Below are 27,330 nucleotides of genomic sequence, written 5' to 3'. Positions count from 1 at the left end.
CCAGAAGAAACACAATGTGTCCCCCATCAGAAGTCCTACCCCTCCCCTAACACCCATACATCCCAGGGATGTAGCAGAAAGTGTGATAATTGATCCACCCGCCACAAACAAGTCACCTGTGATTGGGAATTTTTCATCTGCAGAAACCAATGCCTCAGGCAGGTGTCTTCTGGGGTGATTCTAATGAGCCTTTGCTAATCATCTGAATAAAACTCTATAGGCATGTCTAGCACAGAGTTGCAACATACCTGCTGGAAGAGAGCTCCTGTTCACAGCCATTTCTTCACATCACCCCTAATTTCCTGTCTGTGTTTTCTTGGAAGCAGGTATGATTGAGCTGAGAAGACTGGAGTATTAGAGAACCTCTATGCAGTGAATGAAAGGGAGTGTTTTTCTGGAAAAACAAAGGCAGGAGAGCCAATCACCTTTCTTTTCAGCAGACGGGAGGAAAGTCCACAGCCCACCAGAGAATTTTCAATAACCACTGGACCAGTGAGCACGTTTTGAATATTGAGAAAGTGCTGTGGGCACCAATCACAAAATGACTGCCATGGGGGGGGGGCATGTCATAACACAAAATTAAAAACAGTCATTGTTACTTTCTTCCACCCCCCCTAGACAACCTCAGGCTTACCACGGGAAGTCAGCTGTGTTCTGATGGTCCTGATCATGGAGATCTCACAATATATTTTAAATATATATATATATATATTTATTCAGTTGCAGTATTAACATAGATATAGTTTCTAAGAATAAACACACACACACACACAACTAGCAGTGAAAGGTGTCTGGGTGTCAGTTTCTTTCAGGAAATTATCATTTTGCAGCAATCTATATTCTTAGAAATGAAAAGTAGAATCTGCAGTACTCCTAGAGTAATTGATAAAGACTGGGGTCATAGATTTGCATATTATATGTGCTGCCCAATGTGGAAAAGATTGGTTGCAAAACATCAGTGGCGTAGTGTGGGGAGTGCAGGGGGGGCCGGCCGCACCGGGCGCAACATCTGGGGGTTAGGGTTAGGGGGCGCAAATCCATGGGTTAGGGGGTGCAAATCCATGGGTTAGGGGGCGCAAATCCACGGGTTAGGGGGTGCAAATTACTTGCCTTGCCCCGGGTGCTGACAACCCACGCTACGCCACTGCGAAACATACAATGGCAACTTGGAAATAGTTGGGGGGGGGGGGGGACAAGTATGTCACTGCCCATTTCTCCCTTTAAGTCTTGGGAATGCTTTGCCTGTCAAAATTGGTAATGCAAATATATTAGAAGTTGGTAAAGGCAGCACAAATCAGATTTTTAAAAAAGCAGTTGGCAAACACAGAAAATGCTAGTATAGAACAGGCTACGAACATAAACATCCCGATGCACTATACCAAGTGAGTGATAAATACTCTAGTGGAAAGAAGAAGTATCTGATGAAGTGTGCATGCACACGAAAGCTCATACCAATAACAAACTTAGTTGGTCTCTAAGGTGCTACTGGAAGGATTTTTTTTTATTTTGTTTCGACTATGGCAGACCAACACGGCTGCCTACTTGTAACTAGATCTAGGGGAAAGAGTTATTGTGGAAGCAAACCATTCACTCCTTGGCTACTATTTGCTTTATCTATGACTGCATTCACACCATGCATTTAAAAATCACCCCGCTTGAAAACCTGGCAACTGTAGTTTGTTAATATTGCTGGAATTGTAGCTCTGTGGTCGGGAAAACTACAGTTCCCAGCTGTCTCAGGCTGGCTATGACTGTTAAATTATCATTGATACAACATTGACTATATAGTAAGAAGTATCTTTAACAACAAACCACAAGCTCCTTATGATCCTTCTTTCACCTGATGCACAACACATATGCGTGATCCACAATAGTAACTGAACTAGATGTTTTGCTTTCATTTTTTTCAGAGTTAGCAGGACTCCTGAAAATATTCCTAACACATTATGACATATTCAGTACGACATATTCAGTAGTCAAGAAATTAGTTTTGTGACTTCCATTCATGTAAAGTTTACTTAATTAGCAGCATATTCCTTGGTTCACATAATGGTTCGGTGGATACTGGATCATTCAATGAGTGTTTTTTTAATAGCAAAAACCATAAAAAACTGGCTGGTTTTCTAATAGAATATATTGTTGTATTTGCTATATCAGAGCTTTGGTGAAAGAAAGAAAGAAAGAAAGAAAGAAAGAAAGAAAGAAAGAAAGAAAGAAAGAAAGAAAGAAAGAAAGAAAGACTAATTTGTACTGGTTTCAAATTTAACTGTGATTTTTTTTCCAGAGCCAGTTGGACTCTTATGGTGAGAATATTGGGAGAGGGAGTATCACAGGCTGCAGAGAGCATGTTGCAAGAGAGCTTGTCTTTGATGTTTCTGGTAACTGTCCAGTTTTAATGTTCATGGGATTAAAAAATCTTCACGTTTTTCTTATTCAGGATGGAACTGTGTCAGAGAGCTTCAATGTGAATGCAAAAGCAAACACGGCTAATGGTGACTCCAAACTAGGAAGGTTTTTGTTTGGTTGCTTTCTAGCTTGTTACCGACAGGAATAGTATGCACAAACACAGAATCTGTCACTGTTTAGCACAGGAAGAAGGAACTCATGGCACCTCAAAAATACTGAAAGAGAAGGGAGTCCAAAATGGAGGGGGGTTTCTTAAAGGCAAAATATTGAAGGTATAAAGGCAGACAACTCCAACAAGAAAGAAAAGTGGGAGGCAGCAAAAGAAATCAAAGTGGCTGCATAAAGGAGTTACAGATAGGTAGCCGTGTTGGTCTGCCATAGTCAAAACAAAAAAAATTCCTTCCAGTAGCACCTTAAAGACCAACTAAGTTAGTTCTTGGTATGAGCTTTCGTGTGCATGCACGAAATCTGAAGAAGTGTGCATGCACACGAAAGCTCATACCAAGAACTAACTTAGTTGGTCTTTAAGGTGCTACTGGAAGGAATTTTTTTTTGTTTTGCATAAAGGAGCTTACAGATGAGCTGAGATTTAAGTAGGGCATGTGTAAGAAATAGAATAAAGAGGGAATCACATAGGAAGAATCAGTTGTAGGGAGGAGAGGCAGGCCAAAGATCAGAATGAGCTCAGGCTTGCTAGAGTGGTTTTTTAAAAAAGGTTTCTTTGGCTATGTTCAAAGCAAGAGGAAGAAGAACAAGCAAGTAGTAGGTCCTCTGCATGGAGAAGATGGAGAAATGCTATTGTGTGACAGAGAGAAGGCAGAACTGCTTAACACCTACTTTGCCTCTCTCTTCACCCAAAACAAAAGCCCAGCCTGGAGATAACAGAATAAATGGAGGGAGCTGCAATCTAAGATAGGGAAAGAGATGGTAAGAAAAGACCTAGCTACGTTAAATGAATTCAGATCTCCAGAGCCTGATGAGCTGCACCCAAGGGTACGAAAAAAGCTGAGGATGTAACCTCATAACCTCTGCCAATAATCTTCGAGAACTCTTGGAGAACAGGTGAGTTCCCTGCAGGCTGGAGGTGGGCAAATGTTCTCCCCATCTTCAAAAAGGGAGAGGGGAAGAAAACTCAAGTAACTACCAACCAGTCAGCTTGACAATGATACCAGGAGAGGTCCTAGAACAGATAATTAAACAGTCAGCTCCTCAGTTCCTGCTTGCTTTCCCCAGTAATTGTTTCAAAAGCTGCTGTGTTACCTTCTTGAAAGTGCCAACAGTCTGGCTCCATTCTGGTTTAAGTGGAGCCCCTCCCATTTTGAAAGGCCCAGCTTGTCCAAAACATTCTCCAGCATGCTTGGAAATCAGGTGCACAGCAGACCAAACAGCTTTGCACACGTAGCAAAGAGTAAACGGCTTACAATGAATGTATGTAAAAACTTGTCCTGGAAGAGAGTGCCAGCATTGTGCGTGCTGTTAACAAATAGTTAAACAAGTTTCAGAGAAAGGGACAAAAAATGCATAAAGGAAATTGCACTTCAATAAGAAGTAATCATTTCCAAGATGCTTGTTGACTTCACCATTTATTAAGAAAGGAATTAAGAGTTTTGTTTTCCTTCAACAACATTCACTTATTCCTCCTTACACAACAGATGGGCAACTCCAGATTTTCGTTTCAGGCTTCTTGAATAATGTGTTTGCCAGTTGCCTTGAAAAGTGGTTTTCAGAGTCTCCTCCCTGCAGGAAGAATAGGTGGGAAAAGATCTTTTCGATAACAATCTATTGCTCCAAGATTGTGTAAGTCAAGGCCATGGTAGAGAACATATTGAACAAGGAAGTGTCAAATGTTTCCAAATGGAGAATTGCTCAATGCCCAAGATTTCATCACTGTGAGTATGCCTTAAAGAGATACAGACTACTTGCATCTCATCAACTTTGAAATTATATCTGGAAGCACCTGAGAGAGAAAGCTGCTTTGGGGGGAAATCTTGTAGGGGGAAATGATCAGTGGGGAAGAGTTATCCATTTTACCCCTTCTGCTCAAAATTATAGCCTTCTGGGGCCTTTATTTATTAAAATACTGCTAGGGCTTTATTACATGCATTGGTGTGCAATATCTAATTTCCCCTGTGGAATGATGGTCTGGGTCATTTCATATATTTTTGATAAAGTTCATTAATATGAATAAAGTTTATTGTAAAACTTTCATGGCTCCCAACTGAGATACCTTTAGGATGTCCTGTAGCAAATGTTGTGATTCCTTTGAAATCCCAACTCTTAAAGTTCTGTGAAAGGAGGAAACAGTTTGATAACCAGGGAAAACCTGTATGCTCATTAGGATGCTGTCCACTCCACACACACCCCAGTGCTGTGTCTACTTTAATTTGTTTTCCCTTTTTGCTGCCACTGCCAAAAATTGTGAGGGGAGGAGTCTTGGGAGGGCTAGAAAAAATTACGGGGTGAGGGTGTAGATTAGTCACTGCTGGGGGTTAGCCACTGCTGCTATGGTGTTATAGGAACTAAGTGGCTGAGTCAAAGGCTTCACGGAAAAGACAAGGTTATGAGGAGAGATTAATATGTACAACAAGCATATAGTATGTTGTCATCATTTGGCAAAACAATGTTTACGAGGTTGCCATTTACAGGGGTGGGGGGGGAGACCCGCAAGACAGAAAACTCAGGAGAAGAAGGGAGGATTCCTCCAGATGTAGGAAAGCATCTTATTTATTTAACTTGTAAGCTGCTTTGATTAAAAAAACTTTCAGTGGTGTACTAAAGAGTAAAAAAATAAATAAATACAATACATAAGAAACCAATTCAAAAACAGCACCAGAAACAACTCTACAGCTTCGTAGTGACCAGCAGCATATATGACCATTATCACTGCTCTGAATGTACTTGGGTAATAAAAAGCATTTTGCATACACCAAAGCCTTATTTCCAAATGGGGAAGGCAGTGAAGGTCCTGTGTGAGTTTCTGGAGGCGGTTGGAGGATGGATGGTGGCTAACAGATTGAGGTTGAATCCTGACAAGACAGAAGTACTGTTTTGGGGGGACAGGAGGCGGGCGGGTGTGGGGGATTCCCTGGTCCTGAATGGGGTAACTATGCCCCTGAAGGACCAGGTGCACAGCCTGGGAGTCATTTTGGACTCACAGCTGTCCATGGAGGCGCAGGTTAATTCTGTGTCCAGGGCAGCTGTCTACCAACTCCACCTGGTACTCAGGCTAAGACCCTACCTTCCCATGGACTGTCTCACCAGAGTGGTGCATGCTCTAGTTATCTCCCGCTTGGACTACTGCAATGCGCTTTACGTGGGGCTACCTTTGAAGGTGACCCGGAAACTGCAATTAATCCAGAATGTGGCAGCTAGACTGGTGACTGGGAGGTGGCCACAGGGACCACATAACACCGGTCCTGAGAGATCTGCATTGGCTCCCAGTACGTTTCCGAGCACAATTCAAAGTGTTAGTGCTGACACTTAAACGGCCTCGGTCCTGTATACCTGAAGGAGCGTCTCCACCCCCATCATCCAGCACCGAAGGCCTTCTGACGGTTCCCTCATTGTGAGAAGTGAGGTTACAGGGAACCAGACAGAGGGACTTCTCGGTAGTGGCACCCTGTGGAACACCCTCCCTTCAGATGTGAAGGAAATAAGCAGCTATCCTATCTTTAAAAGACATCTGAAGGCAGCCCTGTTCAGGGAAGTTTTTAATATTTAATATTTTAATATTTAATACTGTACTGTTTTTAACACTTGATTGGGAGCCGCCCAGAGTGGCTGGGAAAACTCAGCTAGATGGGCAGGGTATAAATAAATTATTATTATTATTATTATTATTATTATTATTATTATTATTATTCCACGTGGCAAGTTCTGCCATATTAAAGGCCCTACTCCAAGAGGGATTTCATGAGAATGCAGCACAACTAGAAGGCACTCTTCGAGTGATGTCAGCGACAGGGCATGTTTTTAAGGAAGAAAATGCTCTCTTTAGTAACCTTGTCCCAAGTTTAGGGCCTTATGTGAATCTAAGTTTGGCCTCATTGAGGGGCAGTATTTCAATATGAGTAGGAAAATGAGAGTACCCCTAAACATTTTTGTAGAAAAAAGCACTGTATATACTAATAACCAGGCCTTTTTTCCCCAGCCAGAAATGGCTGGAACTCAGTTCTGGCACCTCTCAGGTGGGCTCCATTGCCATTATAAGAGAACAAGGGTGAGTTCTAGTACCTCTTTTTCTAGAAAAAAATAGCACTACTAATAACAAAATTTTAAACCTGGCTCAGTGGTATATCAGTAGCCAATGCATGTCCTTTAACAGGGATGTTACATGGTGGCAATAGGTTGCTTTGCTCAAAAACATACATTCTGCACCAGCTGTAGCTTACAGACCAGCTTTTAAAGGATGTCCCACACAGAGCATTGCAGTAATCAATTTCAAGGGCTCAAGTGGCTAGCAACTGTGGCCAGGTTAACCGTGTCCTGGAACAGTTGAAGCTGACATACTTGCTGAAGCTGATAAAATTATCCCCAGCAGCTAATACCAGTTCGACCCACAAGGATAAAGATGGATCCAGGCGTACTCCTGGACTATGAACCTATTTGTTCAGAGGGAGTACAATTCCATCTAGAACAAGGAACTAATCTAGATCCTAGGTTCAGGAACCAGTCACACAAGACTTGATATCAGTTTTTTTTTGGCTACTTATTGAGACCAGCACATTTGAACGTAAACTCTTCTTCAGGGACACTCTTAGATGCAACCAACCTGAGTCATTGGTCTTCAATTCTGTTTACAGAAAATTTACAGGAAGCCTGACATGCTGGAGTTTCAGAGAAGAGAATGCACTTTAAAAAGGAATGTAAAAACTTGCTCTTAGTAGTTTTTATGAACTGCAAAGCACTTTGAGAAGAAAAATATTCTGGTGCTGATCTTGTCAGAACAAAACATTAACTACAACCAATTTTATTTTATGTAAGTAATAATGTTTTTTATGTTAAGCACATTAAACACTCAACAGATAATACAGAAAATCACATACAAACAACAATTTTTAAAATTATAGCTTTTTTGTCTGAATATGTTTGGACCAGCTGTACTAAAAAGCAGTCTTGAGAATAAATATATTCATTTAAAAATTATAATAAAGGGCCATATTCATAAATTGCCAATTGCAATTCGTAATTGCAAGACAGGCGGGGTGGAACACCTATTGGGGCATGCTACCACCTAGTGGCCATTGCCACTGCTACAAGCATTATTCTCAAAGCGTTGTTGTTTGCATCTGTCTCGAGAGATGATGAACTGCACCCAGGGGTAAACTCACACTACTGCAGTAGTAGCACCAAAGTGACCTCTCCAGGCCATAAGCCTGCACAGTGTGTATGGAGGTCCTGGGCTGCCCAGATGACAAGACCCTCCTCTCAGCTTCACTGATGTGGTCCAAATGAAAACAGAGCAATATGTTTGGCACCAGCTTGGCTGCTGGAGTTCCCGGAAGGAGGTGTGCAAGGCGCCATCCAACCATCTTAGGGACCCCACTCCTGATTTGTATAGGGGTTACTCCTTAAAGGCCCTTTATTTTCCTAACGATATCCCACAAGGCAGTGGAGGTTTAGGATCAAAGTTTTCCTTCTCCTAGATGGGCTCCCTTCCCAGGTTGAGGAGCCCCATCTGCCCCTCACTTCCCTATACAACTCACACAGAAACTGCCTTCTTGACCTTTGAGCCCACTATTGGTCTCTTCCACTCAATCCACTGAAGCATGTCTTCTCATGGAGGGGAAGTCCCTGACACATCGAGGGTTTGAGACCAGCCCACACCTGGCTTAGCCGGCTAGCCGAAACCGCTTCCATGAGGCCGCTGCCGCATGCTGACAGCTTCTAGGAGCCGCAGGTGAGTGCAGGGTGGGTATCAAACGTGGATCAAAAGTGTGCCCCACCAGAGGTGCAATCCTCCCCTGACACCCCATACACCCCCCAAAAGTGGTATATAAATACATAAAATCTGATGTCAGCACTGCTGGTGGGTAGCAACCACTGCCACATCTGAGGCCGCTGGTGGCATTCTTTGCCTGATTTTGGCTGTCCAGCTTTTCCAAATGGTAGCTCTGAGATGGAAACCTGAAAAGAGAACAGACTGTGGAAGTGACTGTTCTCTCTGCCAGCAGCCTTCTTCTTTTTCTGACCCCACAGTGACCAACTGTCCCAAAGACCTAACTATAGACACGTATCACAGCATCTATGTACAGTATAGTTTTTTTCTGTTTCTAGTGTCTTCTGACCAGTATCTTTTCCACAACACCTAACACCCCTTTTGCCCAATCCATATAACCCTATAGAATTATGCCTCCTCCCCTTCTCTGGCAGTAACCCCCCCTTTCCTGTATCCAGTTCTATACTGCAGTTTCCCTGCCTTTATGCTGGGTTTCCAACACCTCTTAAATGCCATTTATGCCTGGCACTTGCACCACTGATGTGAAGCTATAGGGAGAAAGTGGAAGGAAGCCTCGTTGTATTAACAAGTGTGGGTTTCCCCTCACAGGCAAGCAAGCATTACAGCCCTTTTTCACCTGTGAAGTAAATTTCAAGAAAGGGAAAGGTGACATCTGTAAAGTGAAAGGTGATATTTGGTAAACCTCCCACTTCTCCTCCATGATGCATGACAGCTTCTATGAGGCACACCCCATACATTCTCAAAGCAAGTGTGCCTTGTATCAAACAGCTTATATATGCACGATGGCATTGTAAGTAGGCTGCTTTGCCTGAGTAAGGTAATATCTTTATTGGGCACCCCCCCCCCTCAATTGACCAGCTTGACCACCTACAATTTTTCATTGGATTGGAGCCATAATATTTGTAGCTGACACACAAACTAATACAAAAAGTGGAAAACTGAACTTAAGAGTGGGAAAATGAGTAACCGAAATTGATAGATTAGTCCATCTCTAGGTTTCTGGGGTTTGGTACTCGAAGGCAGAGACAGAAGCAAGCAAGCTACCTTAGACCAAATCAGACCATTGGCCCATCTAGCTCAGTATTGTCTACACTGACTGGAAGCGATTTTCCAGGGTTTCAAATGAGGGATTTTCCCATGCCTGCCTGGAGGTGGAAGGGATTGAAACTGGAGCCTGGTGCATGCAAAGTATGCACTTGGCCACAGAGTGATGCCCGATCCTCATTAACAACAATTATGTTGCCCGTAATTGGTTCCAATTATAAGTGTATTACTATTTGGCTCATCAGAATCAAGGCTTGTTAAACATATGGGGATTATAAACAGGCTAGATTTATACAGGCTCATTACATCAATTGCTCATTTGGGTGGCAGGATTAGAAATAACACATTTTCTTTCTTTCTTGTTCTTTCCCTTGGTTTTCTCTCAGACCTTCTGAATTTCCTCTGTGGCCTCCTTTTGAATTTTTTGGTCCTATTATTCTATTTCTTTCTCCAATGAAAAACTATTTTCTTTTCTTTTCTTTCTTTCTATCTATCAGCCCAGCCTTCCTCCCAAAGGAGCCCAGGGTAGCCAACACAAGTGATAAGCAAAACCACATTAAAATATTTATACATTAAAAACATGTAGAACAATCACTCTCCAAATTTGCAACCTTATGAGGACCAGGGAATTTGCTTTTCATCTGAGTGAGTTTTTATAAATGAATAAGATATAAATGGCTGCATATAAATTCCCACCCCCTTGCCTCCAAAAATCCTGTTTTGTGCTGGTAAAACCACATCATTTCTATGCGGTCAATTGGGGCGGAGGGGGGTATGTGATTTGTGGCAGATAGAACTGATGCTGAAATTAAATTCAGAGGGGCTCACTTCCATGTAAATGGGGTTTGTGTTTCAGCTCTAGCAAAGGGAGCAAAAGCTGGCCCACAGCAATGACTCACCACCTCCCTCTGATTTTCCAATGCCTCTCCTGGACAAATTTCCTAAGTCAGATTCAGCGGGACTTACTTCCATGTAAGTGGGGCTCAGATTTCATCTTTAACAAGGGGGTGAAAGATGGATTGGAACAATGAACTTATTTTCTCTCTCGTTTTCTCCACTACTTCTGGCTGAAACAACACCACACATCCTTCCCATGCCCTCCCATCCCTCTAGAAGATAGACTACTGTCCCATTAAACTTTAATTAGTTTAATGTAAATGCCCAGTGCGCTTCCATCGTCACAAGTCCCACTACAGCAGAGTATTTCGCACAGCAGTTGAAGAAGGGCAGGAGAGGCAGTATCTTTTCAAAGAGGAGTCTTGGAGCATGCGGTTTGTAACTCAAAGATAAGGTTTCTTTACAAAAACAAAAAACAACCCTGGCGAAGAACCACACATCTCAGCAAACACGCCCAAAAAGGGGGAGAAAGGGAAGAACAAACACACAGGAGACTATTTATACAAACTCATGTTCCTGGAAGCCTAATGACCTCCAGCTGCTCAGTGATTAGAGCGTTTCTGCTACCCTTTAACCCTTTGATAGCAACACCCCCTCTCGCTCGTAACACTGAGCTGTACCAACCTTAATTCAAATTTAAACCTGAACAGAAACATTTATGAGATTGCGGACCCAAAGCTTTCGTAAAACCGTCTGCAAGGTTTTCTTGGCTTGGACAATACTTTAGTTCAATTAAACCTTGTTTTACACTTTGGCATACATTTTGATAACGGATATCCAAGTGTTTTGTGTGTGCCTTGAATTGACCTGATTTAGCTAGTTTAATACAAGGTTGATTGTCTTCCCACACTCTGATAGGTAGGGAACATTCTCCAAACAATTCTTGTACCAGTTGCTTATAAAATTCCAGTTCTCTACATACATCTGATAATGCATTGAACTCAGATTCAGTTGAACTTAAAGCTATAAGTGATTGCTTTCTTGATCTCCAACCAATTAGTGCATTTCCAAATTTTATCGCCATTCCTGACACTGATTTTCTATCTGGTCCAGCATCTGCCCAACTACTGTCGGCCCAACATTCAAGTTGTGTGCTGCCCTCTGCTGATAGTTTTAAGCGAAACCTTTTGGTAGTTTGGAGATACCTTAAAACTCTTTTTACTCCTTGCCAAGCATGCATTGATGGTTTTTCAGCTTGTCTACACAGCATGTTGACAGCATATGTTATATCGGGCCGAGTCCACTGTGCAATGTGGAGTAGACTGCCTATCGCTGACTGGTAAACCCCGGGATTACTGAACTCTGTCTGTTGCTCGGCTTGAGCATCCTTTATGTAACTTAGCTCCATTGGGGTTTTAACACCAGCACAGTTGTCCATTTTAAACCTTTCCAGCAACTGCTGGATCTTAGCTTCTTGGCTGAGCCAATAGTTCCCATTTTCATCTTGCTGAATTTTAACTCCTAGATAAACAGATACATTGCCTAGTGATTTTATCTGAAACCTTTCTCCAAGCTTTGTGGCAAATTGTTGTGCAAGTTTATCATCCTTTCCACTGTATAATAAATCGTCAACGAATATCAAGACTGCTTCTTGTTCACATCCCAAGCCTTTTAGATAAAGACACGCATCTGCTGCGCTCTTTCTGAACCCCATGCTCTCTAGAGCATCGTTTAAGCAGGAATTCCAATTACGGGCGGACTGTTTCAACCCATAAATGGATTTGTGTAGGCGCCAGACCTGGTTTGGCTTATCTCCTTCAAAACCTGGTGGTGGTGTCATATAGACTTCCTCCTGTAAGTCTGCATTTAAATAAGCCACATTGACATCAAAATGAAACAGCTTATTTCCCTTCTTAGCTGAAGAGGCTAAAAGCATTCTTAGTGACTCTGATCTTGAAGTAGGGGCATAGATTTGAGAATAGTGAACACCTTTGCGCTGCGAAAACCCTTTTGCAACTAGTCGGGCTTTATATTGCAACTCCTCAGTAGTTGTGGGCTTTAAACGATATACCCATCGACAACCTACAGCTTGTTTCCCTTTCGGAAGCTCTGTACTTGTAAACACACCGAGAGACTTCATTGAAGCCATCTCTTTTTCCATTGCTTCCTGCCACTTAACGGCTTCTGAGCTTGGAAGCTGTTGTACCTCCATATAGCTATCTGGCTCACACTGTGCCATATTTACGTATACACTTGTCACCTTAAACCGCTCTGGTGGCTTGCCCTTTGTGGCACGATTTGACCTGCGCAATTGTTCCTCTTGTGCCCCCTCTGACCGTTGGCTGTCAGAATCTGTCTCAGACTTTATACCTGAATGTGCCTCTAGGGATAAAGACCTCCGTTTAGATACCTCCCTTGGGCTTGGTGTTGCAGGCGACCTGCTTCGCTTTTGCTGTCTGCTAGGCCTACTGACTGGCGATGTTGGAACACCCCTAGATTTTGGCTTTTCTACCTTAGGAGAAGGACCTTGTGCCTGGTCAGAATCTGCATCTGAACCATGTGCACCATCCTCTTCTGGCTCACTACTCTCTGGACTTTCATTCTCAGCATAAATGCCTAAATCATCTCTCAAAATGTCAGGGTTAGCATGTAAGTGAGTCCATCCGGATTGCTCACAAAATTCAGCGCTCCTACTGAGGACCACTCTTGTAGTATCCCCATTTGGGTTCACGAACCTCCAAGATTTGGCGTGTGGTTCGTACCCACAAAAGATGAGTTTCCTAGCCCTTGGACCTCCCTTTTTCCTTAACGCTTTTGGGATAAGTACATAGGCTGGACATCCAAACACCCGAAAGTAATTAATTTTGGGCTTCTTCCCATATAAAGCAAAATATGGGGTAGTGGCAATTACCGAATTATATACTCGGTTCAGAATATGAGTAGCCGCCTGCCAGGCTTCCGCCCAGTAACTTTGAGGGAGTTTAGCATCATACAACATAGAGTTTGCCAACTCTTGCAGAACCCTGTTTTTACGTTCGGCCACGCCTCCTTCTTGGGGGGAATAAGGTGTAGACAGACGATGCTTAATTCCCTTTTTCTTAAAGAAATTCTGCAACACAGACCCGGTAAATTCTGACCCTCTGTCTGTCTGAAAAGCAAGTACTCTAGTACCGAATTCAAGTTCTACTGCATGAACCCAATTTTTAACTGTTTCTGCAGTATCTGCTTTTGTTTTGAGAGGAAAAAACCATGTAACCTTTGTTTTGTCATCCGAGAGACACAGTGCATACCTCGAACCTCCCATGCTAGCAACAGGCATTGGGCCACATAGGTCCATATGCACAAGTTGGAATACTTTGTCAGATTTCCTATCTGAACTGGGATAGCTGCATCTATGAACCTTCGCCCTTTTGCATGCAGTACAATCCAAATACTTAGTACATTTGTTCATTTTGCACCCTTCTGATAATTCAGGTTGCCTTTTAACATACTGAAAATTAATATGTCCCAGACGGCGGTGCCATAAATGGACACAATAATTATGGGTAGGTGAGTTCACACAACCAGCATGAACCTGTTCAACTTCATCTGGACTTGTCTCAAAATAATATAACCCATCTCTGCATTCCACCTGCAAAAGAGATACGTTATTCTTTGAAATAGTGCAAACCCCATTTTCAAACACAGTTTTAAACCCATTTCTATCAAGCTCTGACACAGACAAAATACACCCCTTCAATCCCTTTAGCACGTAGGCATCAATTTCTGTTTGCAAACATTTCAAGAACACTGTGCCTATGGTCTCTAAGGAACGTTTAGTTGAATCTGCCATTGTCACAACTTTAAGGGTTTGCAAATGTCTGCAATTCTGCAAACGGACACTAGATGGCGCCACCAGGTGGTGAGATGCACCACTGTCGATCAACCAGCGTAGATTGCTGCCTTGGCCACGCCCTTGCATCAACGCCATTACTGAAGCCATGTGCTGTGTGCTGTGGGAGTAGCCACGACCTCCTCCTCTTCTTCGACGTCCCCTGGAACTCCTTGTCTGGTAACTAGGGGTAACGGCCTTGGTGCTGTCTTGACCAGGTTCACGTGTGCAATTCCTAATTAGATGGGAAGGGGAACCACAGCGAAAACAGTGTCTAGCTGCAAAAGCATTTACTGTGTGCTCAAACTCAGCATCAACACTCTTAGGCACAGCATAACTCCCCTTTAAAGACAAACCTCTTTCTCTTTGCCTTTTATCCTGTTCATCTGCAAGCCGAGATGAAATGTATTCAAGGGTTAATTCAGTTGAAGGCATAGCTTCCAAAGTTAGAGCTAGAGTCTCATAGCTTTTATCAAGAGAAGACAACAATATGTATGACTGCTGCTCCATAGAGAAAGGAATGCCCAGCTGTCTTAGTTGATTAAAGGCAGACACCATTTTGGCAATATGTTCTTTTACACACGCTCCCGGTTGGAGACGTAAATCAAACAAACATCTTGTAGCATGGATCTTGGCCCCCGCAGTGTTTCTGGAATTTAGCCGCTGCAGAACCGTCCAGACCTCATGCGTGTTCTTTAACTCAGAAACATAAGGCATTTGCTCTGGTCCCACTGCCAAAACTAGTAGACCTTGGGCTTTCCTGTCACGTTTCTGTGAAGCTGCTGCTGTTGCTTTGTCTTCTGCAGACGCGTCTGCAGCTGCCTGTAAAGGCGGTGCTTCAGTACAACTCCACAACTCTTTTGCTTGCAACCAAACCCTCACTCTAGCCTTCCAATCTTGCCAATTTTTCCCATTGAGTCGCGTAAACGGGACAGAAAAACTTTCCTGGGACTCTGCCATCCTCCCTGGGGCTTAGGAACGATACTCACACACCTGTAGACCGTCTCCCAGCTGCTGAGGTGGCTCCTTGAAGAATAAGATGTCTTCCAGCGAGTACAAACTGCGCAGTGCCTGTTTAAAACTTTTCTAGGCACGTTGCAGGACTCAAGCTGCTTTGAAGGCTTTCGTTGTCGGCAACCGCTTCTGTCTTCGCTCCAGTCCTTGCATAAATCACTCTGAACTGCACTCCTTAGCTCCTTCTTGACGTACAAACACCCATAACCTGTCCCATTAAACTTTAATTAGTTTAATGTAAATGCCCAGTGCGCTTCCATCGTCACAAGTCCCACTACAGCAGAGTATTTCGCACAGCAGTTGAAGAAGGGCAGGAGAGGCAGTATCTTTTCAAAGAGGAGTCTTGGAGCATGCGGTTTGTAACTCAAAGATAAGGTTTCTTTACAAAAACAAAAAACAACCCTGGCGAAGAACCACACATCTCAGCAAACACGCCCAAAAAGGGGGAGAAAGGGAAGAACAAACACACAGGAGACTATTTATACAAACTCATGTTCCTGGAAGCCTAATGACCTCCAGCTGCTCAGTGATTAGAGCGTTTCTGCTACCCTTTAACCCTTTGATAGCAACAACTACCCTTCATCCAGGGTGATTTTTGTGACAGATAGGGCTGGTGCAGAAGGTAGGAGCAGTGACGGAGGAAGGGGGTGCAGTGGGTGCAGTCTGGCCCGGGTGTCATCCCTGAGGGGGGTTGACATCACCGCGTCGCCGCCCTGGAACGCTCGCTGCAGATGGCAACCCCCTGCCCGGGATGCTTGCCGCTTGCTGTGGCACTCCCCTGGGATGCTTGCTGCGGCACTACCCTAAGACACTCACCGCTTGCCATGGGCAGTGCCCCCCTGGGAAGCATCCCAGGAGTGGTGTGTCCCCCCCGGGACACTTGCTACAGGCAATGCCCCCCCCCCCCGACGCTCACCGCTTGCCGCGGCACTCCCCTGGGATGCTTGCCGCTAGCCACGGGCGCAGTCCCCTGGAATGATCTCTGGGTAGGAGGGGAGCAGGAAATTCTTCTCTGGCTTGGATTTCTGGCCAGAGGCGAAATCATTGACTTGAGAACCTTATTTATAAACCTCTGTAGTTCTCCAAGACAAGCTTGGAAAATTTGTTGCCACCTCTGAAAAAAAAGTGCCATCAGAATACTAGTAGGACAAGATAAGGTTGACATTGTACATGTGTGGTGTTTTAGCATTTAGATATTTTGGATTCAAAAGTGATTTCTCAAATAAACGCTATCAATTTATTTAATAATAGTGGCAGGGCTTTTCTGAGACAGTACTCACTGGTATGGAGTACTAGCAACTCCTCTATTGCTGCCCATAGCAGCCATTCTGTGCCACTTTGATCAATATATGGGTACCAGACCATCTTTTTACCAAAGGAAAAAACACAGAATAGTGGTGTTAGGTTTAATAATAATAATAATAATAATAATAATAATAATTTATTATTTATACCCCGCCCATCTGGCTGGGCCTCCCCAGCCACTCTGGGTGGCTTCCATAAAAACCAGAAATACAGTAAATTATCACACGTTAAAAACTTCCCTGAACAGGGCTGCCTTAAGATGTCTTCTGAATGTCAGGTAGTTGTTTATCGCTTTGACATCTGCTGGAAGGGCGTTCCACAGGGCGGGCACCACTACCGAGAAGGCCCTCTGCCTGGTTCCCTGTAGCTTTGCTTCTCGCAATGAGGGAACTGCCAGAAGGCCCTTGGCGCTGGACCTCAGCGTCCGGGCAGAATGATGGGGGTGGAGACGCTCCTTCAGGTATACTGATGAAGGTATACATCAACCTTCACCAACCTGGTGCCCCCCAGATATTTTGGACTACAACTCACATTACCCCAAACTAGTATGGCTCAAGTTTTCTAGGCTGATGAGAGGAGTTGTTCAAAACATCTGGAGGATAATAGTATGGTGAAGGTTGTGACCATACCTGGATCCAAATATGGAAAAAAGATATATACTATTCTATTACCAGCAGTTAGGATATTAATTGCACAATTGTGGAAAACAAGGGAAATTCTGGCAGTGAATAGCAATGGAAAAACAGGATCAGGGGGAATTAGTAATCTGAAATTAACACATACGTTTCACTGTAGAAGATGGAAAATGAGATCCTGCACGTAACCGAGAATGTTTTGCAATAATTAAATCGTGAAGGGCAGAATCATGACTGATGGTGATATTTGAGTATTTGCATTCTACGGTATTTGATGAAATGTCAACGTGTTACAAAAGGTCTCAGCTTTGAAGATGCAACTGTTTGTAAAGACATTCCCCTCCATCAGGGCTGATATCCAATTAAATAATGGAATGATGGCAAGAAAAAACAGCTAGCATATTTGCTAAGCAGGGTCCAGTATGGTTTCAAATGGAACTTCCCCCTCCCCAGTGGTGACACCAGAAAAAAATGGATACACAGACAGGGCAAAGTATATTTTTAGGTGAGTGAGTTTTGTCCCACCAGAGAATGACCAGGGAACTCAAGAGGAACTGTCATGAGGACCACTACCACTGTCCCTTGCCCCGCACCTGCAGCCTGAGGCAGCTGGCTCACTCTGCCCAAGAGTAGGGAAAGCCCTGCAATGGGACCATGGCCACCAGGCACAGCAGAAAATAGTTAACATCATTTGGATACACGAGGAGGTTGCTATTCTCCTCTTGAGTCCCCTCTTGAATACCCTCTTGAGTCACACAGCTAACTAGTCCTGCATTTAGGTATAGGTAAAGGTAAAGGGACCCCTGAACATTAGGTCCTGTCGTGACCGACTCTGGGGTTGCGGCGCTCATCTCGCTTTATTGGCCAAGGGAGCCGGCGTACAGCTTCCAGGTCATGTGGCCAGCATGATTAAGCCGCTTCTGGAGAACCAGAGCAACGCACGGAAACGCCATTTACCTTCCCGCCAGAGCGGTACCTATTTATCTACTTGCACTTTGACGTGCTTTCAAACTGCTAGGTTGGCAGGAGCTGGGACCAAGCAACAGGAGCAATCCCATCGCAGGGATTCGAACAGCCGACCTTCTGATTAGCAAGCCCTAGGCTCTGTGGTTTAACCCACAGCACCACCTGCGTCCCTTATTCCTGCATTTACTAATGTTGAAATAGGTCCCTCAATGGATGTGACATGGAAGATCCATGACTATGTTTTCCCAACATCTTTCCTTAGCTGAAAGGAAGCCACAGGAGCAGGGCTGGCCCAATAGAATTTGGCACCTGAGGCAAACCACAAAATGGTGCCTCCCCACCGCCATGGAAGAATGGGTGAATGAAGATGGAACAAGAAGGGAATAAACACCTACATCGGGGGGGGGGCAAGCAATGCCTCCTATTCACCAAGGGGTTGTTGTAGAGGCAGCATTGGGGTGGGTCTGCCGAGGAGGTCGCAGATCCAGCCTCTAAGGAGTGTGCCATAGCTGCCACTGCTACTACAGCAGTGGCAGCAAGCAGTGTACTGCTTAGAGGCTGGATCTGCTACCCCCATAGATTCTGCCACTTGAGGTCATTGCCTCATCTTGCCTCATAGGTGGGCTGGCGCCACACAGGAGAAGGGGCTGTTTTGACCAGGGTTGTGATACTGGGCAAGATGCCAGGAGATCCAGAAATATGTGGGCAGATCTGATCTCCCACATCACATCTAGTTTAGCCCTAAGATCAGAATAGCTATTTCCAGCTCTGTTCAGGATAACATATTTTTATCTTCCCATATTCATTTCCTTGAAGGAAAATGCATCTCTAACAAATTATCAAATCACTAACATGACTAAATTAATTAACCTTGAGCCAAACAACTCAAAACAGAAGGATTTCTAGGGGTTAAATGTTTAACAGATTATTTCATTATTAAATGTTAATAGACAGTTTTGCAACTGGCCCTGCTTTTATTTTTATGTTGTAGTGTGCATTGTTTATTTTACATCATTTTTACGAGAGTCACTTTACACATCTATAGTATTCTGTCTTGACATATGAAAGGAAAAGTGCACTTAAAATTCCTACGGAACTAAACTGCTGAGTAATTGTGAATACGCTGAGTAATTGTACTTGCTGAGTGTGCTGACTCCTCAGTCCTTTGCTTCCATGCAGAAAAGGTAAAGGAACATGAAGTAAGATTTGCAACTTCATGGGTAATTCTGCACTGAGGCAGCTAGCACTCTTTGAGTCAAGGTGCTTGTGGTTCAGTGATGCAATATAATGTGAAAGTTAATGGCTTGACACAGCACTGTGGGGTGGAGGCAATTTATTACCCCCAGCCCTGGAGGCTCAGAACTTTACAACATTCTAAAAACTACTTCCCCAACAATGTTCTGTGTCTAAAATTAGAGGTGTCAGGGTACAATACTTCCTGGCCTCTGACGGTGAAGGCTGATCCCTTTATTCATTACATTCTAGGGATGGTTGATGTTGCACAAGGACAAGGGAAGCGTGATCTTACTACACACTCCTTCCAACATTGCAGAGATCAAAATAGGCATGCTTGGGACTCCCCTATTCTCATGCAAAACTGCTGTCAGCTGCTACACTGGGAAGAGGAAATCTCATCCATGCCTTAAAGCACCATCCATTCATATGGCTCTTGCCTGGATAGTTGCCCCAGCCAGTGGCAGAGGAATGGGGTGTGGAGCGCCCTGGATACCAGCCTGGGGGGAGTAACATTGCCGTGGGTGAGCACCTCCCCCTTGGGACGCTCGCACCCCTAAGATGCAATGAGGTGTGTCTTTAAGAGGAAATTAGATGATAGTCATGGAGAATAAGACAGCCAATGGCTCCTTGTACTACCGGATCAGAGGCAATATTCTCCTTAAGACTGTTTGCTGGGGGACATAAGCAAGAGTGCTGTTGCTCTTACGTCCTGCGTGTAGGTTCAGTGGTGTAGCGGGGAATGCCAGCACCTGGGGCAAGGCAAGTATTGCACCCCATAACCTGGCGCTGTGCAGCCTGGGGCATGAGACATGAGAATAAATGAAAATAAGATAGCTTCACAGGTTTGTCTCAGCGTGTTCAGTGGAAGTGAATGAAACAAGTGCATTGTTCCTAAGGGATACGAAATAATAGGCAGTGGCACTTCTCTGTGTCATGTGAATGCATGAGCCAGTCACCACAGTCTTTCCCAAGCACCCCTCAGCTTGTGCCCAGCCAACCCTTTTAACAGAAAGAAAGAAAGAAAGAAAGAAAGAAAGAAAGAAAGAAAGAAAGAAAGAAAGAAAGAAAGAAAGAAAACCTATGCGTGGAAGAAACCCGCCTTGTGGAAGAAGAGCTGAGAACCCTCTCCCCGCAATTTTCACCTCAACCATCAACATGTTTATGCATTGCCTCCAGAATGTGCACTGAGTAGACTGTATGAGCCCTTGCCCAGCCTGGCTGTGGCTGAGTAAGGGGTTGAGGAGGTACATCTGTCCCTTTTGCCTAGGGGTGGGATGGGCATAGGAAGGGGGGTGGAGGGGGCGGCCTTGCCGGGTGCTACTCTGGGAGGGGTGACAAGATGGCCCCTGCCTCCCCCCAGCTGCAGAGCAGCCGAGGGCATGTGGAGTCCGTATGGGCGCCACTCGCACGGCATCCTGTAAGGTCACCGCACATGCGCACTCCGTACGGGATGCCGCTCACGCGGCAGCCCATACAGTCGCCGTGCAAGCGGCAGCCTGTACAGCCACCATGTGCGAGTGGCAGCCCGTGCAGAGTGTGCATGTACAGTATTCCGTACGGACTGCGCATGTGCGGCATTCCATACGGAGTACGGACGCACGGGATGCCGCACATACGCACTCCATACGGGCTGCGCCTCCCTGGGTGCCGGAGAGTGTTCCTCAGCCACTGCACCCTTGTGCTTGTGCCCCCCTGATTTCTCTGCCTAGCCCCAGCAGTCCAGCATGGCCACAGTCTCTGCCTTGCTGCTGCTGCTGCTGCACTCCTCAGCTTTGAAACTTTGCACCCAGCTGCACAGATGTTCTTGGCCCAGAGATGGAAAGTAGATAAAGTCCCAACCAGAGAAGAATGGCAGATTAAGTTGGTGGATTATGCAAATATGGCAAAAATAACCGGAAGAATCAGGAACCAGGAAGACCAGGATTTTAATAAGGAATGGGGGAAATTTATAATTTATCTTAAAAATCTTTGTAAACAGTTAAAGTTGTTAGTAGGATTGGAGTAACACTGGTAGTTTAATGGTGAATTTCAGATATAATGGAGATGTAAAAGATTTGGATTATTATAAAAGATGCAGGAGGAAATGACTAACATGTTAATAAAATATTAATTTGAAAAAGCAAATAAATAAATTTATGAAAAAAAAAGAAAAGAAACTTTGCACCCAGGGCAATTGGTCCTGTGCCCCCCCCCCCAATTTAAAACATACAAGAAGTTAAAACCACATTAGAATAGACTGAAACAAATAAAAACTCATACATTGAATTAAAGCACTAAGCGCTAAGTATCCAGCAATGTGTCTGGACATTTCCTCCTATAAGAGGCCTGTGCATGTCTCCCATATATAGACATAGATGTTTTGTGCTATTCCTTTAATACTGTGCATTCAAGTTACTCATGCTTGGATTTATAATCCAAAATTTCACATTATTGTACCTTATGGAATAAATTCCTATCAGCTTTAATTTGATAAGGGAACCCTTTCAAAACAATGGTGGTACCAACTATGTTGGGACATTTTGTTTTGTTTGTACTGGTTTCAAAGGAAGTTCATTGTGACTCCTTTAGGACCCCGGTTGTATTTAACTAAGTGCTGGGGGATGAAAGGGCTTCTCTCTCTCTCTCTCTCTCTCTCTCTCTCTCTCTCTCTCTCTCTGTGTGTGTGTGTGTGTGTGTGTGTGTAGGATTCTGTACTCTGAAATTCTTCTTACTTGACTCATCACCTTGTACTCCTCTACAAAATGCTGTATGGCCCCCATGCTTGGCTAGCAGTAAGAGCGAATGCCAAGTGGACATGTCTGCTCCTGCACAAAGTTGCTGGAAGTGAGCAGCTAGTCAGTCGGTGGTGCAATGGGAAAAGGTGTGTTCATGGAAAGAGTCCTAAAGGGACAGGAAGGTCAGGAGTCAGGAAGGTCATTTTTAGAAAAAGAAAGAAAAGGGAAAGTCCGTCTCATCACACACGTTCTTCGAAGCATCACTTCCTAATTAGCATTAGCATTCTTGGGTGGTATTTTTTTGTTTTGTTTTTTGCAATAAAACACATTTCAGTGCCTGAAAAACTAAATTTAAGGGGTCTCAGATTTATCGCATAAAATAACCTTAAAAGTGCATCTTATTCCACTTGCAGTGGGGTCCTCTATTGAAATTAATCTGGGCCTAGTATTGAAAGTCAATGCACAGAAATACACCTGAAGATGGTCATTTTTTACTGCATTTTTTTTTAAAAAAGCGATTTCATTTCTAGATCAGTTGCATATCAGTATGACATTCTGAAATTCTGAAATGCAACTACTATGAGCAGCTGCTGACACTGTAAGTAAACTGGCAGCCAATTGTTAAAGGCAATATTGAAATCCTGTTCTTATATAACATGGTGACATAAGAATATAATATGAGCCCTACTGGATCAGGCAAAAGTCTTTTCTAGTCCAGCATCCTGTTTGCACTGTGGCCCACCAGGTACCTCTGAGAAGTTCAGTGTAGCATACATAGTTCTCCACCGTGTCTTTTATCCTGACAACCACCCAGTGAACTAGGTGAGGCTGAGAAATAGTGATTGGCCAAAGTCCTCCATTGGGCTTCTTTGCTGATTGGGGTCTCCATGGCCTCGGAGCTATGGTTTTCCCAGTAGTGATGTATGGAAGTGAGAGCTGGACCATAAAGAAGGCTGATCGCCAAAGAATTGATGCTTTTGAATTATGGTGCTGGAGGAGACTCTTGAGAGTCCCGTGGACTGCAAGAAGATCAAACCTCTCCATACTGAAGGAAATCAACCCTGAGTGCTCACTGGAAGGACAGATTGTGAAGCTGAGGCTCCAGTACTTTGGCCACCTCATGAGAAGAGAAGACTCCCTGGAGAAGACCCTGATGTTGGGAAAGATGGAGGGCACAAGGAGAAGGGGACGGCAGAGGACGAGATGGTTGGATAGTGTTTTCGAGGTTACCAGCATGAGTTTGACCAAACTGCGGGAGGCAGTGGAGGACAGAGGTGCCTGGCGTTCTGTGGTCCATGGGGTCACGAAGAGTCGGACACGACTAAACGACTAAACAACAACATGGCCTTAGCCCAACACCTTTCAGTGGTACTGTACCATACTGGCTGTCATACTGGCTTGTAATGTTCCAGCCTTGCATCAGGGCAGGGGAAAATTAATTTATTGGGGATTAGAATGACATATTTCAACATGTCTTGCATCGTTCTTTCCTTTTTCCTGATGTACTTTATGCTTCCCTCTACGTCAAAGTGATGATGTAAATGAAGCTGGAGATAATTCCACAGCAAAGAGGTATTTTAAAAAAAAATCCCAGGAATAAGCATCCTTCCTTGAATAAGGAATCTTCTGTATCTATCTCTGGATGACACAGGATGAGAGATGATGTAATGTGCAAAGGAATAAATAATGCAAGTGAAATGTGAAAGGAAAGGTAGAAAGACTCTTACTTCAGAGAGGAAATTACACACCATCTCTTTTATCTGGTGGACTAAGTATCATTGGAAATACAGTGCTGGTGTCAAGCAAAGGTGCAAACTGAGTTTCTCAAAATCTGGCCTTATTTCCTCCTTCCCACAAAATGGATACTAGGATATAGGGATGCAGATGGTGCTGTGGTCTAAACCACTGAGCCTCTTGGGCTTGTTGATCAGAAGGTTGGCAGTTCAAATCCGTGTGATGGGGTGAGCTCCCTTTGCTCGGTCCCTGCTCCTGCCAACCTAGCAGTTCAAAAGCACAGCAGTGCAAGTAGATAAATAGGTACCATACGTTGTTGAAACCTTCCAAATACAACACATCAGTGTTTTCAAGAAGCAGCCATTCTCTCAGCCAGCAAAAAGCAGCTGATTCATAGTAAAGTTTAAGGTCTGGCAGGGCAAATCCACCTCTTTCTTTAGCATCAGTTAATATCTTAAATTTTATTCGAGGCTTCTTGCCCTGCCAGACAAATCTGGAGACATTGGTGAATGTATAGACAGTTCTGGCTATTGCATGGCTGGGATGCAGCCTTCTGTACCAAAGGTAGGAGTCACATTCATTGCCTCTGGCCCTGCTCAGCACTGGCATGCAGACCCTGGAAAGTGGCTTGTGTGGTAATGTGGCCCTGGGTTTAAAAAGATTCCCCATCCATGGTCTAAATAGTTCAGGATCAAGATGCCCAAGCGACAACTCCTGCCCTAGTGCCATTTTACTGGCATTGCTGATTCATTATATATGGACAACAAAGGTAAACAACTGCAGAGGACTGAGCAGGGCTATGACCAGGTATTTTTGGACCAAGCAAATATGGGATCCAAATAAATATGGTAGTAAATTTTTTGGGAAGAAGGGGGCATGTTGCCAAATACAGTCGTACCTTGGAAGTCGAATGGAATCTGTTCCGGAAGTCTGTTCGACTTCCAAAATGTTTGCAAACCAAAGAGTGGCTTCTGATTGGCTGCAGGAAGCCCCTGCAACCAATCAGATGCCATGGAAGCCCCGTCGGACATTGGGCTTCCAAAAATAGTTCACAGACCAGAACACTCACTTCCGGGTTTGCGGCGTTCAGGAGCCAAAACATTTGAGAACTAAGCTGTTGAAAAACCAAGGTACAACTGTAGTCTCAATTTGGGAATCCTAAAAAAAGACAGCAGTATCTAACTAGTTCTACAAGTACAAACACTTTTGACTGTGCAGTGAAGCTTCCTCCCATTCTCTTTTCCCAATGAGTGCCCCTCAAATATATTCTGGGGTTTCTTCCAACGTTTCAGAGCAGATTTAGTGGGTGCACCATAAGTGCAGGGAGAGGAGAGCAAGTGGAGGTTCTGTTATGCAGGAGAAGGTGATTTGTGCTAGCAGAACTCTTTAGCTGGATACCACTCAGAATTCACTGGAAACTTTTCAGAAAAGTCTCTTATGAGATATGTTGTCCTGGTAAATACTAAATGAAAGCTAGATTACTAGAGGATGAAATAAGCAATGGGCTAAGAGAACAGAACAGAAACAGAAGGAGCCAAGGCTATTGTTTCATTCCAAAGATCCATGGTTGTGGGTGGAGCAGGAGTTCAACTTACTACTCAATTTGGGGCTGACCGCTGACATTCTCCAAAATTTCCAGGGGAGCCCCCCCCCCCAATGAAAATTATTATAAAAGGTATCAGAAAATTTCTGGAAAAAAATCAATCAATGTTTTTAAAATGTTTTTAACTGTTTAGTTAAATTCAAAGGTGACATGTATCTGTGTTTTCTTTGTTTATCTCAAAGTCCCTCCCTTCCTCCAGCTTTTACTGAGTCTTTAGATAAAGCAAGCTATGAATGACTATACAAAACAGGATTGAAAACAAAAAATCAGACGCAAGTGAGATATGCAGGATTAGGGGGAAATAGGGTTCTTTGTATTACTGCTATTATTGAACTGTCATCCTTACTTGCTGAAATATCTCCACTAAATGTTCACCTGCCTCCTACCACCTACACATCCCACTCACCCTGACCGCTGAAATGGAAAAACATGTCTTCATCTGCTTCACTGAAACTGTTTCATCACAACTCTTTCCTAACTTTTAATGGGTCAAAGAAATGTATCTCTTTATCTCTCTCATCAACTCACAAAGAGCTAACAGAGGAAGCAGAACATTTTCCAACTCCTACTATTCAAAAGTTGCAAGGTACTCAGGCTTCCAACAGGTGCCCAGGAGCTAAGAGTTTTGCTTAGATTTTTAACACACCTGTACCATCTTTTCCACATAAAATCAGCCCTCAACTCAGATTTCAAATATGACATAGTGAGTGCAAAGTGTAATGCTGGAGGTGCTGAAGTGAATCAAAGCCAAAATTGCTGACTTGTTATGGTCCATTTTGTAAGATAACTGCATAGGGTTAACCAAGGTCATCTATTTCTTTCTATTTCCTGAGATCCTGTATAACTATATACTTCTGTTTGATTATATTGTTCAGGAGTTGTTTTATTGTTTTTAGGTATTCCCAGCCTTGAAACTTCGGGATTGAGGTGGGTAAAAAAATATAATTCTCTTGGTCATCTACCTATCTCATCTGTATCCTGCTTTTAAAAATAATTTCTTGCCAAAGCAGCTCACATCAGAAAGAATCATTAATATTTGAAAAGAAAAAAAACCAAACAAGCACATCAGCAGAAAAATCCTGGAAACCAGAACAGTCTTCAGAGTCCATCCAAAAATGAGAAAAGAAAGTATTTGGTAGATCTGTACACATCTAATTCACCCACCACATAAAAAAAGAAACAGCTTGTATTCCGAAAATTCTGTGAAAATAGAACAAATGAAACGCACTGCTTGGGCACACACCTTTCGTAAATACATCCTTCTAACCCTGAACCTCTAGAACAGGGGTTAGCAAACTTTTTTCACAGGGGGCCGGTCCACTGCACTGTCCCTCAGACCTTGTGGGGGGCCGGACTATCTATCTATTTCTCTATCAACTATCTATCTATCTATCTATCTATCTATCTATCTATCCATCTATCTATCATCTATTTATCAATCATCTATATCTATCTATCTATCATCTATCTATCTATCTATCTATCTATCTATCTATCTATCTATCTATCTATCTATCATCTATCTATCATCTATCTATCTATCATCTATCTATCTATCTATCATCTATCATCTATCATCTATCTATCTATCTATCTATCTATCTATCTATCTATCTATCATCTATCATCTATCTATCTATATGAATTCCTTTGCACACTGTGAGGGGGGCAAGTAGTCCTCCTCCCCACCCCCCAGCCCCAGCCACCTTCTCAGTTTTCAGCCTGCCTCATTCGCTGAAGGGCTGGTGGTGGCGGCACGAAACAGGCTTCTTCCCTACCTAGAGAAAGAGGCCCTGGGTTTACCTTCCCAGGGGCTCTACAACCACCAAAACCACCACCACTGCTGCTGCTTCTCGTGAAACGGGTAGGCAGAGCAAGCTCGTCTGCTCCACTCTCTGGCCCACAGGAGCACCAGGGTGGTGGCTGCAGTGATGGGAGAAAGAGGCCGAACAGCGGCGGCTCTGCCAATCAAACACTGCACCTGGTTTACCTCAGCACGGCGCAGG

General features: G+C 43.8%; 1 protein-coding gene across 1 annotated transcript in view; it reads right to left on the bottom strand.

Annotated features, from left to right (window-relative positions):
* The window catches only part of LOC310847616 (polymeric immunoglobulin receptor-like), a 159,451-nt gene that overhangs the window by 60,599 nt on the left and 71,522 nt on the right, over positions 1–27,330 (bottom strand). The window lies entirely within an intron of this gene.

The sequence above is a fragment of the Podarcis gaigeae genome (assembly GCF_964106915.1).
Source record: "Podarcis gaigeae genome assembly, chromosome: 6".
NCBI lineage: Eukaryota > Metazoa > Chordata > Lepidosauria > Squamata > Lacertidae > Podarcis > Podarcis gaigeae.
This window is presented reverse-complemented; position numbering and strand designations above follow the sequence as displayed.